This window comes from Pantherophis guttatus, chromosome 1, assembly GCF_059756535.1.
Source record: "Pantherophis guttatus breed Tessera chromosome 1, ASM5975653v1, whole genome shotgun sequence".
NCBI lineage: Eukaryota > Metazoa > Chordata > Lepidosauria > Squamata > Colubridae > Pantherophis > Pantherophis guttatus.
Window position 1 is genome coordinate 33,530,511 of NC_142063.1, and position 20,581 is coordinate 33,551,091.

The following is a 20,581-nucleotide window of genomic DNA, read 5'->3' on the forward strand; positions in this document are numbered from 1 at the left end:
TTAACCCCTCATTCAAACCACTGGTCCTCTCTGACCAAAATGTGGACTTTGCTGTCTTCAAAAGAGTGGCCTGTGTCTTTTAAATGCAGATGGACTGCTGAAACTAGTCCTGATGTGTTTGTTCTATGTTGTGCCATGCGTTTAGGAAGTGGTTGTTTTGTTTCCCCAATGTACAGATCTGCACATGGCTCACTGCATTGTACTGCATATACCACATTGCTCAGTTTATGTCTGGCTGTTTTATCCTTGGGGCGGACAAGCTTCTGCCTTAGTGTATTCTTGGGTTTGAAATGTGCATGTATGTTATGTTGGCTGAAGATTCTCCTGAGCTTTTCCTGCAACGTACAGAATGACAACATTGCTTTGTTTATTGTTCTCATCATTGTCTGTTATGGAGGAGCTCCTCTGGGGTCTTTTTTGAGATTTGATGAAGGCCCACTTGGGATAACCACATGTTCTGAGGGCTTCCTTGATGTGTTTTCGTTCTTTTTCTTTCCCGTCTTTGCTGGTAGGCAGGCTTTCAGCTTGGTGATGTAAGGTTCTGATGACTCTCATTTTGTGCTCCAGTGAGTGGTGGGAATCAAAATGTAAATATTGATCTGTGTGAGTGGATTTTCTGTAAACTTCAATGTTAAGTCTTCCTTAATGTGTACTGTACAGTCCAGGAACACTAGCCTATTTTCCTTAACATCTTCCCATGTGAATTTGAGTTGATGTGTTTGGTGAATGCTTCCAATTCCTGTGTTTTGATCTTGACCCAAGTATTGTCCACATGCCTCCTGAAAAAAAGCATCTTTGGGACAAATATGACCTGGATGACTGAGAATCTACATAGACATATCACTGGGTATCCTCCCTAAAGAACACATTTTGGATAAAATACACCATTTTATGTAGCAAATTCTTGTATGGGTGAACAACTGAGGAATGCCAAGGTCTGGTTATTTGACCTGATGTTGCCAGTGGTCAGCACCACTAGGTAGACCAGACTCAAAAATCAGTTCTCCCAGAAAGACTAGCACTATACTTTATTGAGAAGGACTATAATAACAGAATCTTGAAAATCTTATTAGGCTTCTTCTCCACTCTCTCTTATATCCTAGCAAATCAGGGAGCTGTTTGCCTCATTTACTGTGTTTTCCTGAAAATAAGATCCTGTCTTATTCTTTTTTGAACCCTGAAATAAGCGCTTGGCTTTATTTTTGGGGAGGCCTTATTATTTTGGGGCACATGGAGCAAGACAGGGCTCCTTTTGCTGTCTTACCTGATTTCCAGCTCTGTCTAACTAACCCTAACCAGAGGAAATGGCAGGGACCGGCTGCACATGTCTTTAAATATTTTCTGGGAGGGCTTATTTTCAGGGAGGGTTTATTTTTTGGGGTGGGGCTTATTTTAGCCCATGCGCTCAAAAGCCCAATTGGGCTTATCAGGGGATGTCTTATTTTAGGGGAAACAGGATACTTTCAAATATTATCTTGCTTCCCAAGTCATAAAGTATGTTTCATCCCTTGTTACCTAGGTAACGCTTATTATTTTTGTAAAGGTCACTCTCTTCTGGCCCATGTACACTAATGTCTTCATAGAGTTGGCATTATCTGTTAGCTCTGTTATAATCACTGGTATTTGGTTATCTCCCCCCCCCAGCCCCTGGATAGCCTCCACTCACTTTATTTATACACCCTCAAACAATTTGTGCTTGATGCAATTTAGTGCTGCACAAATATTTGAAAGGGATGCTTCATGCAACATTCCAGTATTGACCCAGTACTTTTCCTCAAACATTAAAGCAGTCATGTCCTCTGCTTTATGGACATGACTGGCTTGACTTGTGGAAAAAACTCTCCCCAATTGTCTAGACTTGTGTGTGTGTGTGTGTGTTCTTAGACCAGACTTCTTCTGCAATCCAATGAAGAGGCTATGCAGTTTTGGCACATACATATACCACTAGCAATAGCAACAGCCCTTAGACTCATCTACCGCTTTACAGAGCTTTACAGCCCTCTCTAAGCGGTTTACAGAGTCATCCTCTTGCCCCCAACAATCTGGGTCCTCATTTTACCAACCTTGGAATGATGGAAGGCTGAGTCAACCTTGAGCCTGGTGAGATTTGATCTGCCAAACTGCTGGTAGCCAGTGATCAGCAGAAGTAGCCTGTAGTACTGCACTCTAACTACTGCGCCACCGTGATCACTAGGAACAGCCTTTGAAGCAGCTTTTGAACCTTCCTAAAGATCTATATTCCGTCTCTAACCCTTTGAAAAAAAGCTTTGCTTATATTGGTACCAGTGTGTTTGTGTGTGTCTGTATCTTCTCTAACACTTTGAAAGAAACTTTGTTTATGTTGATACTCTGCAGTATATTTCCTTTTTTTTTTTTTTTTGGAAATGAACATGTGATTGCCTCTGAAGGTTAAAATGTTTCAGTAGAAACTTCCGTATGCAGATACTGCAATGCCAAATACATACTTTTTGGGAAGTAAGTCCCATTGAAAGATACATTCTACTCATGGAGAATGGAACAGAATCACATGAAATCTAGCTCAGAATGCTGAAGACCATATAGAAATAGAGAATGCTGAGGAGATTATAGAATCACTGGCTTCTGTTCCATATAGTTCTCCTGCTTTATCTTAGCAGTGGATTGTTCCTGCTTCTCATCTTAAAATGTCAAGGAAAAACAAACTGATACAAAGGAGAATTAAATAGAACAGCAGCAAAATTCCTGTACACCTATCTCAGGTAGCTTTTAATATTTTCCCAGGACAAGGGTAACATGTAGTCCGGCTCTGCCTCTTCTTTAAGTAAGCTGAAGACTCCTGCAAGCCTTTTGTCTATTAAGGACAAAGAAATTGTCCTTCATTAATGAATTGGATGAATTAATGAAATTCTCATCCAGGTTTATTTTTAATACTTTTCATTTTGAATTGTGTTCTGGGACCAGTTGAAACCATCTACATTTGTGTCAAAGGACTTCTTGGTGCTAATGTATATGTCAACCATTAACTAAATAGTAAAATCTGCCTCTTTTTCTCTGTTACTGCTTTTAAATGTCAAGCGGTTATTTTTTTAAAAAATCTTTATGGCAATTGTCTCATAAGTCTTTGCCCTTTTTACTATTGGGCTTATTATTATTATTTTTTTTAAAAAAAATCAAACATCCTTTCACGGAAGGCACGGTTACCCAGGTAACATCATTCTGTTTCCCGTTCAACAGAACAGTTACAATTTCATGGGTTCAGCGCACGTGTCAACCCATCTGAGCCCAGAAAAAGCAACGAGTTTGCCTTCAGAGCACTATAAAAAGGTCTGTTGCCAAGGTGCATCTGTAAGATTAAATGAATGTCTTGTGGATTGATTTCCTATTCGTTCTTCTGAAGGTATTGAAGGCTCACTCTGGCCTTCCTCCAAAAGAGACAGATGTGTTGTATAAACGGTTGCATTTATCTTTCCTTGCTTTCTGAAATTTGAAAAAAAGCCAAATCTCTTGGTGAACATGCCAGGTTTTTTCCCCTTATTAATTTCAGTAGTTAAAAGCTGGCCAAAGAAGTATAACTCCCATAGTCTGTATGATTTTGTTTATATATTATTACCTGTGCTCAACTTGTTCCTTCAAAGAAAGGAAGATTAGGATGATTACGGGACTGGAGACTAAAACATACGAAGAACGGTTGCAGGAACTGGGCATGGCTAGTCTAGTGAAGAGAAGGACCAGGGGAGACAGGACAGCAGTGTTCCAATATGTGAGGGGCTGCCATAGAGAGGAAGGGGTCAAACTATTTTCCAAAGCACCTGAAAGCCAGACAAGGAATAATGGATGGAAACTGACCAAAGAGAGATTCAACCAGTGGTGGGATTCAGCCAGTTCGCACCACTTCGGGAGAGTCGGTTGTTAACTTTCTGAGCAGTTTGGCAAACTGGTTGTTGGAAGAAATCATTAGTGCAGAGAACCGGTTATTAAATTACTTGAATCCCACCACTGGATTCAACCCAGAAATGAGGAGGAACTTTCTGACAGTGAGAACAATCAACCAATGGAACAGCTTGCCTCCAGAAGTTGTGGGAGCTTCATCACTTGAGACTTTCAAGAAAAGATTGGACTGCCATTTGTCAGAAATGGTGTAGGGTCTCCTGCTCGAGCCGTGGGGGAGGTTTGGACTAGATGACCTATAAGGTCCCTTCCAACTCTGTTAATCTGTTAAATCTGTTAACGTTCCCATGTCGTCTTCTGTTCATGGAGCTTACTTAGGAGCTTACTTATTGTGGTTTCAGCAGCTAGATTTTTTTATGTAACCTGAAGAAGATATCATGATGAACTGATGAAGCCTGTGACTGCTAACCATTAAGTATGTTCTTGCTTACTATATCTGCATGCTGATTTCTCTCTTAGCCATTCAGGGTTAATATTTGGTCTCAGCATCTTTTTGTAAAGGACGCTAAAGCAGTGGTTTGACATTTATAATGGAACACATGCTTGCACACACAAGTAGGGATGGGGTAGGTTGGCTCCTCTGATTCCTTCAAGCAGTGTTTCTAAGCCCACCTCTATAATAACTACAGTGACACTTTAACAGAATAACAGAGTTAAAAATAACCTTGGATGTAGTCTAACCCCCTGCACATGCAGGATACCCTATACCATTCCAGACCAGTGGCTGCCCAGTCTCTTCTTAAAAGCCTTCAGTGATGGGGCACCCACAACCTCTGAAGGCAAGCCATTCCACAGGTTAATTGTTCTCACTGTTAGGAAATTTTTCCTTAGTTCTAGATTGATTCTCTCTTTGATTAGTTTCCATCCATTGTTTCTTGTCTTGCCTTCTTGTGCTTTGGAAAATAGGTTGACCCTCTCTTCTTTGTGGCAACCCCTCAAATATTGAAACACTACTATCATATCACCCCCTAGTCCTTCTTTTCATTAGACTAGATAAACTCAATTCCTGCAACCATTCTTTCATATGTTTTAACCTCCAGCCCCTAATCACTTTCTTAGAGTGTTGTGAGGGAGGATTTCTTTGGGCAGTGATATCATCTTTGTAGAGAAAATGCCCCTTTGTACGATTATTCTAGACTAGAGGAAGGGAATGGGAAAATTTCCCATATTGTAGACCTGTGACTGGGGAATTCTGGGAGTTGGAGTCCACGTATCCTACAGTTGCTAAGATGGACAAACACCACTCTAGACTCTCTTTCTGAAGCAGGAAGGCTGAGGTGTGCGTAGGCTTCTTTTCATTATTGAGACTGCTGGTTTCATACTGCAAAGTAAGATTGGGAGTTAATTGAAAATGGAAGGCTGTGGGAGAAAAGGAAATGAAAATCTCATGATTCATGTACACTTTAACCTTACAGGAGTGAAAACATATCTAAATATATTCATCATAAAGATAAAACAAAGACTAAGAATGCCAAGAAGCAGCCCAAATTAACCCATACTTTCAATTTTTTAAAAAAAGATCTTAATTCTCATGTAGCTCCGCTTTTTCTTAGATGCCTATTTTCTTCTGGTTCTCCAACTCTTGTCTATCTTGGACTTCATTTCTGACTGGATAGGAGTCAATATGGAAAGCCAGCTAGCTGGTTATGATAGAAGGGAAAAGAACAAATACCAAAATTGAGCAGCCCCCCCTCCTAATTTAAAAGCTTACCTGAAAGAGAGGAATACCTTAGTGTATGGGTGTCAAACTCACGGCGTCACGTTGCTGTCACGTGATGTATTGCGACATTTTCCCCTTTGCGGAGCTGGAGTGGGCATGGCCTGTGCATGATGCATCGGGCCCGTGGGCCGCCAGTTTGACACCCTGCAAAGTTAGTGCTTTTGATTAGTCACTCTAGTGATGAGTTTCCTGAGCTTTGCTTCTGTTCACTATCTAGAGTGGCAGGTTTAGTTTTGATTGATTAACTCTTGAGGTACCTTCTTTCCCTTTAATATATTCTCCTTGTCACTTAAATAAAACACAGAAAGAAAAAGCAGTGATTCTTGTATTGATCTAAGGGCATTCTATTTCTGCTGTCAACTATTAGGGATCTGAAATATACTGATGCATGTGGAAGGCATGGAAGGCTGAAGCAAAGAAGGCATGATACAGTAAATGCAGACATGAAAAATGTCCAGTTGGACCCGAATGCTGCGTTTGATCATGCATGATGGTGCTTGTTGACCCAAAAAACAGACCCTGCGCCTGTGGGAAAAATGCGATGATGATGATGATGAAATGAGGATGATGATGATGATGATGATGAAATTATTACTTATGTCCGTAATAATGAGTGAAACTTGAAATCATTTCCCCTTGAGTCTTATGTTCATTTTTATTTCTTTCACACTTGCTGTTTTCAAATGGAATAAATCTATCTGAAAACCATATTTGTGTAGTTGAACATCCAGGATTTTCACTTTCTTCCTTTCTTCTGGTTTTGGACTAACCCTGATATGCCCTATGTAGCTAATAAACCAAAAAATCAAGAACCACATGGATATCACAAGCACTTTTAAAGCTAGTCTTGGGTACAACTAAAAACTCTTAAGGATAAATTCTCAGCCAGAATTACAATGAATTAATTAAGGCAAGTTTTTTTAAAAATATTTTTTCCCATGGCTCTCATATCTGGACTATGTTGCCTCTTTTCACATAAATTACATTCTTCTGATCCTTTCTAATAGTTTTTCTTATGTACACAAGAGCAAATGGGAAGAACTCAAGACACAAGTGTGGTACTGCCTATAAGCTAACAGTGACATCATGGGACACCATCAAGTCCCAGTTATTACAGCATTCATTAATGCATTTGCTAATCATAGTTCCCAAAGTTCCATTAAACTTTTCAGAAAGGACATTTGTCTCATGATTCTAAGTGACAGATACCAGATACCCAACCCCGTGTTCTATACCTTTGTCATTATTCCTGACAGTGAAATTTGTGCCAGCATCTATAAGAACCTCAGTTGGCTAGCCTGTTTCAGAACTCTGAAGAGCTGACTTAATAGGTTTGGCAATAATTTAATTCAAGGCCACTTCCTCTGGCCACAATTCCCTGCTTCCCATAAAAAACTTTTTAAATCAATAAATCCTGAAATCAGCAGTTCGTTTTTATCCGTTTTCAGCAAAAAAAAAAAAAGTCTATAAAGGGTTTCCAGTGTTTTTTTTAAATATAAAATTAATTGCAGTTCCCTCCTTGATCAAAGCAGTCAATTTAACCATTCCTGCAACTTCAGCCATCTTCACAATCCTTTCTTCCATTACTGGTGTTTCTGCAGATGTCCATCTTTGTGCTCATAATATCCTCTCTGCTGTTGCCATACATAAAACCGATCTTTGCATCACCACAGCTTGTATTTCTACCCAGTATGTTTTTGCTTTTTCACAAGCCTATAAATGTCCCTTGACATTTTGCGCATTTCCAACAGTGATTAGAAGTACCTTTTATACATCAGACATTTTAAAAAAGTTTTCTTTTAAATTATAAGACAATGTGAATTTCAGATCTGTTAACCACATTGATCTAAGACAGATTTGGACTTCAGGAATGTACTTGCTACTTAGATGTTTTGTGTTCATAAATGCACATTTTCTGTTCAAAATAATACACTTCTCTACCTCCCAGAAGATTTGTAGATTGTTCAGATGAATCTATACATATCCTTTGATATTTCATGATGCTAATACTGAAGAGTAGAAAACTGAGACGATTAGGAAAGCAAATGGCTTTTCCCTTTGTATGCAGTATTTCAAGCAAATAAGCTCAAAGTAGCAGTTGAACAGTGGTGGAGGAAGTTGTGGCGTCATACTGAGATTTTCCTTTCATGTTGAAGAGTGTGATAGGATGCAAGTCTTGGTTTAAATTGTCTTGTCTGGTTTTGGCATTCTGAGTGGGACTGGGGCTTCTGGGATTCACACACTTCTAGCTTTCAGCCATCTTGAACTTGAAGAGTGAGCCTTGCTTCTAAATTGTCCCTCCCAGAATAATTTTGTGACTAAGAAAGATTTGGAAGAGAGACAAAGTCTGTTCTGAAATGTTGTAAGTCCTCCCACCCCCACCCCTCAGGTTCTCCCTTAAATATAGATACACCAGATGTCTTTTGTAAGTGATGCTCGTGGGAGGAAAAGAAACTAAATCTTTGCAAAAGTAATTTAGCCTTCTGTACTTTTTCTTCTGCATGGAAAATCGATGATCGGATGATAAATACCCTGATTTGAGAATGACATTGTTCTGTCCACAAAGAGCAGGGTACAGCTGTCATTTCTTTTAGAACACATCGTCCCAAGTGTGTCATAATGCGCTGAAAATGTGTGTAGTTCCTTGGCCTTAGAACCTCAGAAGTAAGAAATAATACGTCTTTTGGGTGAATAAATGATCGGTGAAGGTCTGGACAATTATATTCGCAAGTGAAAGCCTTTCATTTTACCTTTTTCTGTTGTAAATGTTGAACTTTAGCTACAGGAAGTCTCTCTGGTGGCTGAAGCATATTTCTGGTGACTGCAAGTATCTTGAGTCTAAGCAAGGAGGAAAATTATACTGTTGCCGTGGAAGACTTTAGTAAACAATAATTTACAGTTCTTTCCACTGGGCAGATTTTGTCAGCAAAAACAATCACTCTAGTACAGAAACAGGTAATAATTTGACCAACAGCAGGCTGTGTCAGTGTTCTTCCAAAACACTTTGTTACTTGGATTAGGGCTATTGTGAACAGCTATCTTGTAATGGAGAAACATGTTAGGCCAGTTTTTCTGCTGTCCGTCTGGCTAACATTCCTTGGCTGTTTGTCATATGTTTATAGACCCAGACACTTCCTCCTTTTTCTGGATAAATTGCCACTCCCAGTTCTAAACTTTGCCATTCAAGGTTTGCAAAGAACTCCAAAATATCTTACAGGTGCAAATCTATCGTGGAAACCCGAACTTGTAATCCAATAAAAGTTTCCTTAATCGCACAATCAGCGCTGGGATGATAATGTGAAACATCTGAATTAATTCATTAATTAAAGTTTGGAGTTTGAAGCTTAACTTTCCTTTGGGGCATAAGGGAAATCAGGTAAGTTGTTCTGGTCTGTATGATTCTATGGTCTAAAGTTGATTTTCTTACCATGCTATCCTTGTTTTGTGATTTCTTTTGCAAACAAAACATTTGGCAAGAGTGTTTTGTACTTTAGCTGATATTCAGAGACTTGCAGTAGAATCTCTGGCTATTAGTGTAGATAAGTGAGAACGTGGTTCCTTTGATTCCCATGGTCAATTGCAGCTCCAGGGTTTTCACTTATTATCTGGTAAAGAAAAAGAAAACAGCATCTGTCTGGCATTTTTGCTTTGAAATATCACATTGGTCTTCTTCGAATTTCATTAGATTTTTCACCATTAGAACATTTTACTTTGGAGAGAAAAATGATGGAGGGGTACCATTAATTCCCTGGATATATTTTTCCAGCTAATGTGTCAATTTAATTTCCATATCTTTTCCTCAGTTTCTCCTCTCATTTGGTCAGACATCAATTGAAATTCTCTCTCAGTTGGTTGGGACCTTTCCTCCTCCTTCTCTCTATACTAAATTTGAGAAGCAGAGATAGAGAACATTTTTTTATATGATAAAGGTGTAGTAGCTTTCCACAATGGGTGCCAAGGAGGCCCAGGTCATACCACATCGCATGGTATATACTTTTGTGCAGTGGAAGTCCACAAGCCTTAAATTTTCTTCCAAGGTTGGATATCCCTGTTCTAAAACAAGGCAGACAAGCATTTTGTTTGTGAAATTTTGTGTTCATCCATCTCAAGAAAAGGTGTAACAGTACTGGAATAGATCCTTGCTGAACTCTGTCTCAAAGTTTTTTAAGGCTCCACTTCTACTGTGTTTTTAATTTTGCCTAACTTCACCTTGAATGAGTAGAACTTCAAGCTTTGGCACATTGGGCAGTGGGCTGGGAATCTAGTAAAGCCTAAAAAAGCAATGCTAGTGATAGGTTTTGACAGAAAGCTTTAAAATCTATGAGAGTGCATATAAATAAATGTGTTATTTTCCCTACCTGCATCTCCCAAAATAACTGTTATAATTGGTGTGCGGTCCCTGCCAAAACAAAACAAATCAAAATCCAGAGAACAGAAAGAATGCCTGGAGTGCAAGTGTTAAGTACATGTTGGCCTACTTTGTTTTATGTCACCGTTGATTAAGCGTGTGTCCTGAAGGGAGACATAAATAATTGTAGGTCAAGGGGAAACAAGATCTGCAAGATGCCCTGTTTCATCTGGGTATGTGGCCTGCGCATGGAAACTGAATAACTGTTAAAAATAGAGGGTTGATTAAATATCAGACTCTCGTTGGCAGCACATTGTAGCTCCCTGGAGTAATGGAGGTTCGGTGGGTTGCCAAGGAAACACACATAACCTTGAGAGGAAAGGTTTAGACTTATATCAGCTGGAATAGCATTTGGATCAATCTGCAGGGCCAACTTGTGTGATTGCAAGTTGAGTGAATGAAGATGAAAAACTGTAATATTTTACTCGGTCTAGAGGGCATTTTGTTGTCTAATAGAAGAACAGTGTTGCAAATAAGCCCAGCTATTGTTGCTTATTTCTTTCAAGTCAGTTTTCTAATTGCAGATAAGCCAACATAAAAAAAAATGACTCAAAAAGATTATACCTGTTCTTATTTCTTGAGGAAAATGATCCAAAGCTACATAATTTTAACGTTCAGTGCATTACTGTGTATGTTTGTCTGTTTCTATTTTGAAAGTTACATTGGGAATCAAAATGTTTGAAAAGTTTTTTTTAAACTACAGTCATAGAAAAAGACCAAAGAAAGACTCCACTTATGTTTCTGCTCAAAACTATTATTATCCAATTAACATATTAATGGATAGTCTCTTGTGCCATGTACTTGTGTGAATGGATGAAATATTAATTTAGGCTCACTTAAAGCAGGCCATCGAGTAAGGAGTTGTTGTTTTGGAAGCATGCGAAAGTTGCGGTCTTTAGCATGCAATAGGTGGAAAAATATGCAGAGTTTTAAGAAGGCAAAATAAAATATGGGTTGCAAGAGATGAAGTAGTTTTCCGTTCAAGATGTAGACCTTTTGTGGACTGAATTAGTAAATGCACTCAATTGAAAATAGGAGGTGTGAGAAGAAAACTAAGACAGGACTGTCCTAGATCAGGGTGTCAAACTCGTGGCGTCATGTCATTACGTCACATATCACAACTTTTTTCCCCTTCGCTAAACCAGGCATGGGCTTGGCCAGCGCATGACGCATCTGACCCGCAGGCCGCAAGTTTGACACTCATGGCCTAGATTGTTGCAAATTGTAAAATTGACTAGAACTGTAGTATTTTATATTCACCACAAAGAATGAGGAATTCTGCAACTGGTATTTGGAGACAAAATACCTGTTTCACATCCCAGACAAAATACCAGTTTTCCCCATCACAGAGGAAACATTAACACTAATCACCCTCAGAATATTTGACCGTTATGAATTTATTCAGATACTTTTTAAATCCATCAACTAGATCCCACAAATTAATTACTTTTGGACACTTAAAAGCTTGCATGCTACTTTGTAAATTTTCAGTTGATGTACCAGTTCAAGGTAGATTTTGGATTATTGATTTTGGGTTCAAAATCTATTACCACTATTCAGTGAACTAACCATGAAAGGGAACCAAAATTCTGGTGTATGTTTGCTTTGGGTCTTTGAAATTCCAAACACCATGTACGTGATTAATTCTTCTCTAAGCTAGAGAATTGCTTTCTGGAATTTATTTCTTTGTAGCAAAAGCAGAGAGCAGCTATTACTCTAAACTGCAGATTAAGGACCTGTCTGGATTCTATAGATATCTCAGGAGAATGGTAAGGGCTATTTTACTTGAGCAGATGGCAGCTATGCGGAAGCTTCCTAGCAGTGATGTACATAATTTCAATTAAGTCAAAATATTTCATCAGTATGTTGTCATAGGAACAAAGATATTGCACTCACGTCTCTTTGAGGGAAAAATGTAAGAAACGTTCCAGATGGATGTTGGAGTTGGCTGCCTGCCAGGATGTACCTCACAATCTTAAATTTTGAGAAGGAGCAAAATACACGGAGGGCCCAAGAGGCATCTGAGAGTTCATCAGGGGAGTATATCTGGGGGTGGGGGGAATCAGTTTTCAGATGAATGGAACGACTGATTTCCCCCCTCTTCCGCTATATCTGCTTTATGCTCTTGCAGCAAACACAACCAAGATCTTGTGATACTTTGAAAGGCTAAACAGATTTATTTATTGTGACATAAGCTTTTGTGGACTTGAGCCTGTTTTGGCAGATGCACAGTGTTAAAGTCAGTTAGCAGAGTGCTATGTGTGTTACATATCTCACTCCTGTTCTCTCTCCCTCTGTGTATATGTGAGAGGTTCTATAAAGAGAGCAAAAGGCCATCGGATATAAAAGGCAGCTGTCACTTCCTAGAGCCCAAATGTGTGCAAAATAAAACAAGCGATTGTTCATATTGGCAGGAAGCAACGATGGAACTCGGGGTCCAATTTAAACCCAAACTGAATATAATGTGAGTAAATGGAAAACGTTGTAGTTAATGAATTGTGATGGGCTAAGTGGTGAGTGCTAAGCATTCATCCCCCATAATAAATCTGAGGCAGCTGAAGCATCTTTATATTCTGTGTTTTTTCCCAATATGATGATTACAGGATTAAACACAGGAAAAAAAGGGAGAAAAAAAAATACAGTAAAAATAAAAACTATCCAGAAACCAGAGATTAGGTTTCTCCCTTTTTGTGTGTGTGTGTGTGTGTGTGCCTTCAATTGTGTGTGTTTGTGCACCTTCAATTCACTGTTTTTATTTTTTTTTATTTGTTAAATTTAGTTACCAAGAATTATTCCCAAATTAAATTCTGTATCCAAATACTGATAGGTTTTTAAGGTTTTTAACTGATGAATGGACATATTTTATTGCAATTGTTATTTCTTTCATATTTTGTCGTAATGTGTCGACTCTTGGCAACTGCTTGGACTAATCCCTGCAATTTTCTTGCCAATTCCCCCCCCCCCAAAATAGCTTGCCATTGCCTTCTTCTTCCTAGGGCCAAGAAACAATGCCTGGCCCAGAAACACAGCTAGTTAGCTAGGCAGGAGTAGAACTCAACAGTTTTCCAGGTTCTAGGCTGATGCTTTGGCTCTCTATACTAAGCTATAGTAGTTTATTTCTTTGAACACCATGTTAGACCAGGGGTGTCAAACTCAAGATTCGCGGGCCAGTTCCGGTCTGCGGGGTGCTTAGATCTGAGCCATGGGTCCACCCTAGAAGTAGCGAAGGACAAGCCAGGGTGCCTCTGCCAGGGAAAACAGAGCTTGGGAGCTCCGTTTTTGCTGGCAGAGGGCTGCAGGAGACCATCACAGTCAAAAACGGAGTCCTAAAACAGAGCTCTCCCTGGTCTTGCCTTCCTCTGCGGGAGGCAATGGATTGCCCCAGCCCCACCCAGGCCACCACAGGTGTCCCCAGCACAAGTGATGTTGAGCGGGCCATGCCCACCCAGCACCCCTAGGGTCAAACACAATCCTGATGTGGCCCTCAATGAAATTGAGTTTGACACCCCTTAGTTAGACGAACACAGTATTTGCATTTTTAAAATCTAGGTTTAGAAGTAAGCAGCTCCTTGCCCCAACTCTTCTTATGTCGGAAAGTCTGTTGAATTATAAATTGCTTTTATAGTAATAACTTTAACATTCTAACAACTCACACAGCACAATAAGACAGTGGTTGAAACTATTCCAAGATCCTATTCATCTATGAATTTGATTTTGCCTTAGGAAGGTTGGTAAATATGGTACTATATGAACCAATGTTCCTATGGTAATTGGTGACTTTTATTTTCTTTTTAACAGGATTTCGGTTTCTACTTGTTTAGCATAGAAAGTATAGGAGAAAAAAGATTCTTGTAATCCGGTTCAGAATCCCAGTGGAATCTTCATGACAGGCACAATTTAACATATTGGCATGAGTTTTTGTAGTATCTTCCTCCACCTTATGCATGAAATCAATACAGAAGATTAGAGGGTCTCTGCATATTCATGAACATGGCCAATGTTGTAGGGGAGAGAAACATTTGGATCTGTAAAACAGATATTTAAATGCATCTTCCTGTTTTTCTGGCCTCAGCAAGAGAGAAACGTATTGTCGTATGCTGCTCACCAAGCTGGCTTGCGCTGCTGAAAACACGACTCGCAAGCAAAGCACGAGGTTGTAAACAGATTTAATTCTCATTTCTCAGTGTAGTCACATACGAACGTTAGAAATAACACAAAGTCAGCGTTGGGGTCAGGCGCCTCCCAGCGCCTTTTTATCCATGTTCAAATTAAGCCAGGAGTGGCCATAGCCAATTGGCATTACTTCCTGGCCCAGCCCTTCTCTTTGCGGTGGCTGGAACGCCTCCCCTTCCAGTCATTCTACCCTGTCCCGGCCGCAGGGATACCGACCTCTGATTCCAGGCTTAACACTTCCCCATCACCAATGTGCAAAGCTGCAACCAGCGTAGACACCCCCCATCACCATGGTGCATCCAGCGGGAACGTCGTCGTTCAGTAGGATTCCCTCCTTCATCGCTGGATCTGCGGTGACTCCCCCTCCCCATTTTCTGTCGAGTTGACTTGACACTCGACAGGCGGCCCCCTTTACCAGGAGTCCACCTGCAAGACATGAAAGAGAGAGGTTAGATTACAGGACCGGGTTTCTGTGGGTTGGTTTTATGATACCATCTTAAAAGCCTTGTGGCGTTTAGGTCTGTTGCTGCCACCCAGGACGCTTCCACTAAGGGATACCCATTCCATTTGACCAGGTATTGTAGTCTGCCATGACGGACCCGGGAATTGAGAATCCCGTCTACTTCGTAATGGTCATCCCTTATAGTTCGGGAGGTGGGATATTTACCTGGTTGTCCACCGGCTTTAACAAACTGCAGTGGAAGACGGGGTGGACCTTTCCCAGATACGGTGGCAACTGCAGGACCACGGTAACCAGGTTGACCACTTTATGAACCCGGAATGGACCTAGGTACTGAGGACTTAGTTTCTTGCCTGGGGTTTTTAATCGTATGTATTTGGTGGAGAGGTACAGCTGATCCCCTACTTGAAACAGTTTATGGGTAGCCCGCTTCTTATCGGCATACGCCTTATATTTGTCCATTGCTTTGGCTAGTGCGACTTTTACTTGTGGCCATACTTTACTGATACAGCTACTCCATTCATCTGGGGACACTTGTTCCTTGTTCTGGTCATCTAATTCGGGAATGGCCCTAAATTCTTTGCCGGAGACAATTTTGAAAGGTGTGGTACCTATACTTCGATGGACTGTATTATTATACGCTATTTCAGCAAAAGGCAACAGGTCTGCCCAATCGTTTTGTTGATAGGACACGTAGCAATGTAGGTAGCATTCCACCATGGCGTTAGACCGTTCCGCAGCCCCATTAGTACTAGGATGATAGGTGGTACTTAGACCTTGGGAGGAGCTGATTGCTGTTAGGAAGTTGCGCCAAAAGCGGGCGGTGAACTGAACGCCCCTATCCAAGATGATTCGTGGGACACCATGTAGCTGGTAGACATGTTGGATGAACATCCTTGAGAGTTTCCTAGCCGATGGCAACCCGCTACACGGAACAAAATGAGCCTGCTTAGAAAAGATGTCCAGATGACGGTATTCCCACTACTATTGGAAAGGTCTACCACAAAGTCCATAGCGATCTCCTCCCAAGGTTCCTTAGGGTTAGCTACTGATTGTAAAAGTCCCAAAGGCCGCCCAGACCGTGGTTTTGTTGTTGCGCACATTGAGCATTCTTTTACATATTGTTTGATATCTTTCCGCAGTTATGGCCACCAGAACTGACGTCTGGTCAAATGTAATGTCTTGAGGAAACCAAAATGACCGGCCAGTTTTGAGTCGTGACATTGCTGTAACACTGCTCACTGTAAAGCCGCCGGTACATAGATGCAAGATCCCATCCATGCAATCCCATTTCGGTGTGTCAATATCGATTTTTGGGTATGAAACCAAGGGTCCCTGCCCGTCTCGTGACGTAGGTCCGTTTGCCATGAGTGTTCTCTAGTATTCAAGCAGTCTTCGCTTAGGCCTTTCGGTATCATCACCTGGACAACCTCTTCTCTTTTGCTTTGAAATTGAGGCATTCACGACAAAGTGTCCGCCAGAAAGTTCTGTCCTCCAGGCACATATTTCAGGTCGAACTTGAAGCGCTGGAAATATTGGGCCCAATGTACCTGTTTTGGGGACAACTTCCTCGGCTTTTGGAGGGCCTGTAGGTTTTATGATCGGTCCATACCTCAGATTTGGTACCAATCCCCTCCAAGAGGTGTCGCCAAGTAAGTAAGGCCCACCAGACTGCGAAAGCCTCTTTTTCCCAGGTTTAATTCTCATTTCTCAGTGTAGTCACATATGAACGTTAGGAATAACACAAAGTCGGCGTTGGGGTCGGCACCTCCCAGCGCCTTTTTATCCATGTTCAAATTAAGCTGGGAGTGGCCATAGCCAATCGGCGTTACTTCCTGGCCCAGCCCTTCTCTTTGTGGCGGCTGGGAACACCTCCCCCTCCAGTCATTCTGCCCTGTCCCGTCCGCAGGGTGACCGACTGCCTCTGATTCCGGGCTTAACACCTCCCCATCACCAATGTGCAAAGCTGCACCACCACCACGGTGCAGCCAGCAGGAACGTCGTTGTTCGGTAGGATTCCCTCCTTCATTACTGGATCTGCGGTGACTCCCCCTCCCCATTTTATGTTGAGTTGACTTGACACTCGACATGTATGCCATAATCTTTTTTTCAATTTTTATTTCATTGGTTTGCAGTTTCTGATCTGTCTTTTTCTGCAAAAAACATATCTACTCCATGTTTTATCTTTGCCTAATAATTACTTCCCCTTGCAGTTGCTTCTAGACTGAAGTCTGCATGCTTTTTACTCTGTCGTCCATGGAAATGGAACAGAAATAATAAGCAAGTTAATTACTGTTTTCCGGTTTATGATCTAGAAACCATAAAAGAAAAGGAGGGAAAGCACATGTAAAACTTGCAGCTGTTTATTCAATAGATTTAAATCCTAAATTTCCACCAAAAATAGCACGTGAGAGACAGTTTACAACAAAATTACGGAAGAGATACCTATAAAATATGTCTCTTTATAAGATTAACAAATTAATAGAATAACAGAGTTGGAAGGGACCTTGGAGTTCTTCTAGTCCAATCCCCTGCTCAGGCAGGAAACCCTATAATATTTCTGACAAATGGTTGTCCAATCTCTTCTTAAAAACTTCCAGTGTTGGAGCACCCAAAACTTCTGGAGGAAGTCATTCTCCACTGATTATTCTGTCAGAAAATTTCTCCTTAGTTCTAGGTTGGTTCTCTTCTTGATTAGTTTCCATCCATTGCTTCTTGTCCTACCTTCAGGTGCTTTGGAAAATAGGCTGATCCCCTCTTGTTTGTGACAGCCCCTTGGATATTGGAAGACTGCTATCATATCACCCCTAGTCCTTCTTTTCACTAGATTAGATGAACCCAATTCCTGCAACTGTTCTTCATATGTTTTAGCCTCCAGCCCCCTAATCATCTTTGTTGCTCTTCTCTGAAACTTTCCAGCATCTTTTTTATATTATGGCAACCGAAACAAGATGAGGTATTCTATGTGTGGTCATACCAAGGCATTATAAGAGCATTAAAGGCATTATCAATGAAAAACCTATCAAAATTTGGGTGCAGAATTTAATTTAAATTGGAAACTGTTTTGGACCATTGTATTGTACATTAGAATTGTGCCACATGCCACACTGAAAATTTGGGTTCTACAGCTCATTTTTTTCCCCCAATAATTTTTTATTTTTAAACAAAAATAAAACATAAAAATTCAAAGATACCGGCTGAACACAATTGATAAAGCAAGAACTTTCTATGACCAATTTCTTAGAGAAAAAGAAAAGGAATGCAATTTGAAATCCAACCTGTAGTCCCAATAAAATTTACAGAATTAGCAATATTCGAGTCGACAGAGGGAGCAATTGGGGGAGCTATCCAACAAAAGGAACAACGTGAAGTAAGATCTACTAGAGCAATAAACCTACATATAAAGTATGAATATGGAAGAAAGGAAATTAATTTCAATAAATATAAATGGACTTAATTCAGCTATTAAAAGAAAGAAAGTATTCCACAAATTAGAGATACTAAAAGCTGATATAATTTGCTTACAAGGGGTTCTACAGCTCATATTTTGACTTGGTGCACAATTTATAGTAGTGGTGGAATGCATTATCTATTGCTTATAGATTTATAATGACTTGAATAATGCTAATTAAGCTCAACAGACTTGTGGATTTTGACTCGAAAATGAAGGTGAAATAACTTATGTCTTTATATTTCATACTTCTTCACTGCCCATCCCACTCAGAGAGGGGCATATTATACAATATGCTCCTGATGGTGTATTGGATTATATTAGTTATTTGATATTTCAGATCTGTTGTTGACACACCCATATTCTGGTTCCTGTACCTGATTTTCTCTGTGTTCCTTGTTTCTTATATTCTTATATAGATAATAATAATGGGGGTGGGGGGGTGGGGGGGTGGGGGGAATAAGAAACAAGCAACAGTATATACTAGATTAAAACTAGTGCTCTGGAGAGAAATTGTCCTGTTTGTTTGCTACCAGTTCCCATTTGATCTAATTTTAAAAAACCTGCTTTCCAACTTTGTTTCAAAAGCAAAGAACATTAGATACATTAATTCCCACAATAGAATAATGGAAGGTAAAGGTGATGGAGTTGGCAGAGATGGCAAAAGTGTCTGTTTTCATTAAAGAGAAGAACCTATCTAGTCTTGTTTCTACTTGCTTCTGGGGGTTTTGCTTGAAACTGGAAAAAAAATGAACATCCGAGTTAAGGTTTTAATGACTTTGTAGTTCCAGAAATGGCTTGAAATCTTTAGAAATGTAAAGCAAAAGGTTGAGATTGTAATTTTTTTGGGGGGTACTTTACTGCACTGAAAAAAGTCAGAAGTCACTACTTTTCTTTCTTTTTCTCTGCACTTCTCCTCTTTCTCTTAGCTTTCAAAGTTTTCTTTCTTTTTTATCTTAGAATAAACCTTTATAATTTTTTTTTAAAAAAAGCAAAGAACATTTGGCAAAGTTCTAATAGATGGGAGTCTGGTGTTCTTGCCCATGTTACTAACAAGGGGCTCCGGGATGTGTGTGAATGCCCCATCTTTCATTGCACAATCCTCTTTCTATTGACCCACGGTGGTGCAGTGGTTAGAATGCAGTACTGCAGGCTACTTCTGCCGACTGCCTGCAATTTGGCAGTTCAAATCTCACCAGGCTCAAGGTTGACTCAGCCTTCCACCCTTCCGAGGTGGGTAAAATGAGGACCCAGATTGTTGTGGGCAATATGCTGACTCTGTAAAGAACTGTGAAGCGCTATATAAGTCTAAGTGCTATTGCTATTGGTCTGCAGCCCCTCTGACTTCTCCTGCTTCCCGTCAATCTGAAGAGGAGATATTGGGAGAGAATTTCTCTTTCTGGCTTTTTTCAGATAGTAAATTGTGGGCAGCCAAGGAGAATGCAGAGTAATGGAAAAAATATACAGGTAGTCCTCAACTTACTACAGTTCAATTACTGATCACTTGAAATTTCAACAGCACTGAAAAAAATCATGACTGTTTTTTACTCTTACGACTATTGCAGCATCCCCATGGTCACATGATCAAAATTCAGATGCTTGACAACTGACTCATATTTATGATGGTTGCACTATCCCGGGGTCATGTGATCTATTTTTGTGACCTTCTCACAAGCAAAGTCAATGGGGGAACCACACTCCCTTAATAACCAGGTTACTAATTTAACAACTGCAGTGATTCACTTAACAACAGTGGCAAGAAATTCACTTAAGAATTGTCTTGCTTAGCATCAGAAATTTTGTAGTCAATTATGGTTATAAATCGAGGATTACCTATATAGTAGAATGAAAACAGCACCAGCATCTGTTCTCTTCCCACATCCAAGTATAATGTGTTGAAAACATCTCAAGGAAAAAACCAAAAGCTCTTCTCCAACACCTTGAAGCTAACAAAGAAAAACAGACACTCAAGAGAACCTTCCCTAGAAATTATAAGGCTCATTTTGGCACGGTAATAATTAAAACTGCCAGCTGCTCAAGAGTTGTTGAATAAAAACTAGGTTGTTGCTGTCAACCAAAAATCAGCAGAGATGAGGCTTTGAGCTTGTGGGTTGGTTTCTGAACGCTCAGAGAACAAACCTTCACCCTCATCATCCTACATCTGAGCTACAGATATTTGCCACTATTGTTAAGATGAGGCTTTACTTAGAGATCTTCAGTGGCTTTTTTTCAATACAGAAGGGCCGGTCCTAAGGATCTTAAAGAGTCCTGCATGCAGGGGTGCTATTCAGCAGGATCTGACAGGTTCTGGAGAACTGGTAATGGAAATTTTGAATAGTTTGGAGAACTGGCAAATGCCACCTCTGGCTGGGCCCAGAATGGGGATTTTGCAGTATCCTTCCCCTGCCACGCCCTCCAAGTCATGCCCACCAAGCAACACCT

The 20,581-nt window shown here is 40.3% G+C and overlaps 1 protein-coding gene across 14 annotated transcripts in view; it reads left to right on the forward strand.

Moving 5' to 3' along the window:
• SYT16 (synaptotagmin 16) overlaps positions 1-20,581 on the forward strand; it is a 101,157-nt gene that overhangs the window by 26,342 nt on the left and 54,234 nt on the right. Inside the window, exon 1 of one of the 14 annotated variants that reach the window (XM_087871539.1) lies at positions 8,725-9,023. The exons of 12 other annotated variants lie outside the window; for them this stretch is intronic. The gene's annotated coding sequence lies outside the window, so the exon portion shown is untranslated. Of the gene's footprint in view, positions 1-8,724; positions 9,024-13,842; positions 14,209-20,581 lie in introns of those variants that run through there. One more of the 14 variants, XM_087871542.1, reaches the window with a different exon arrangement.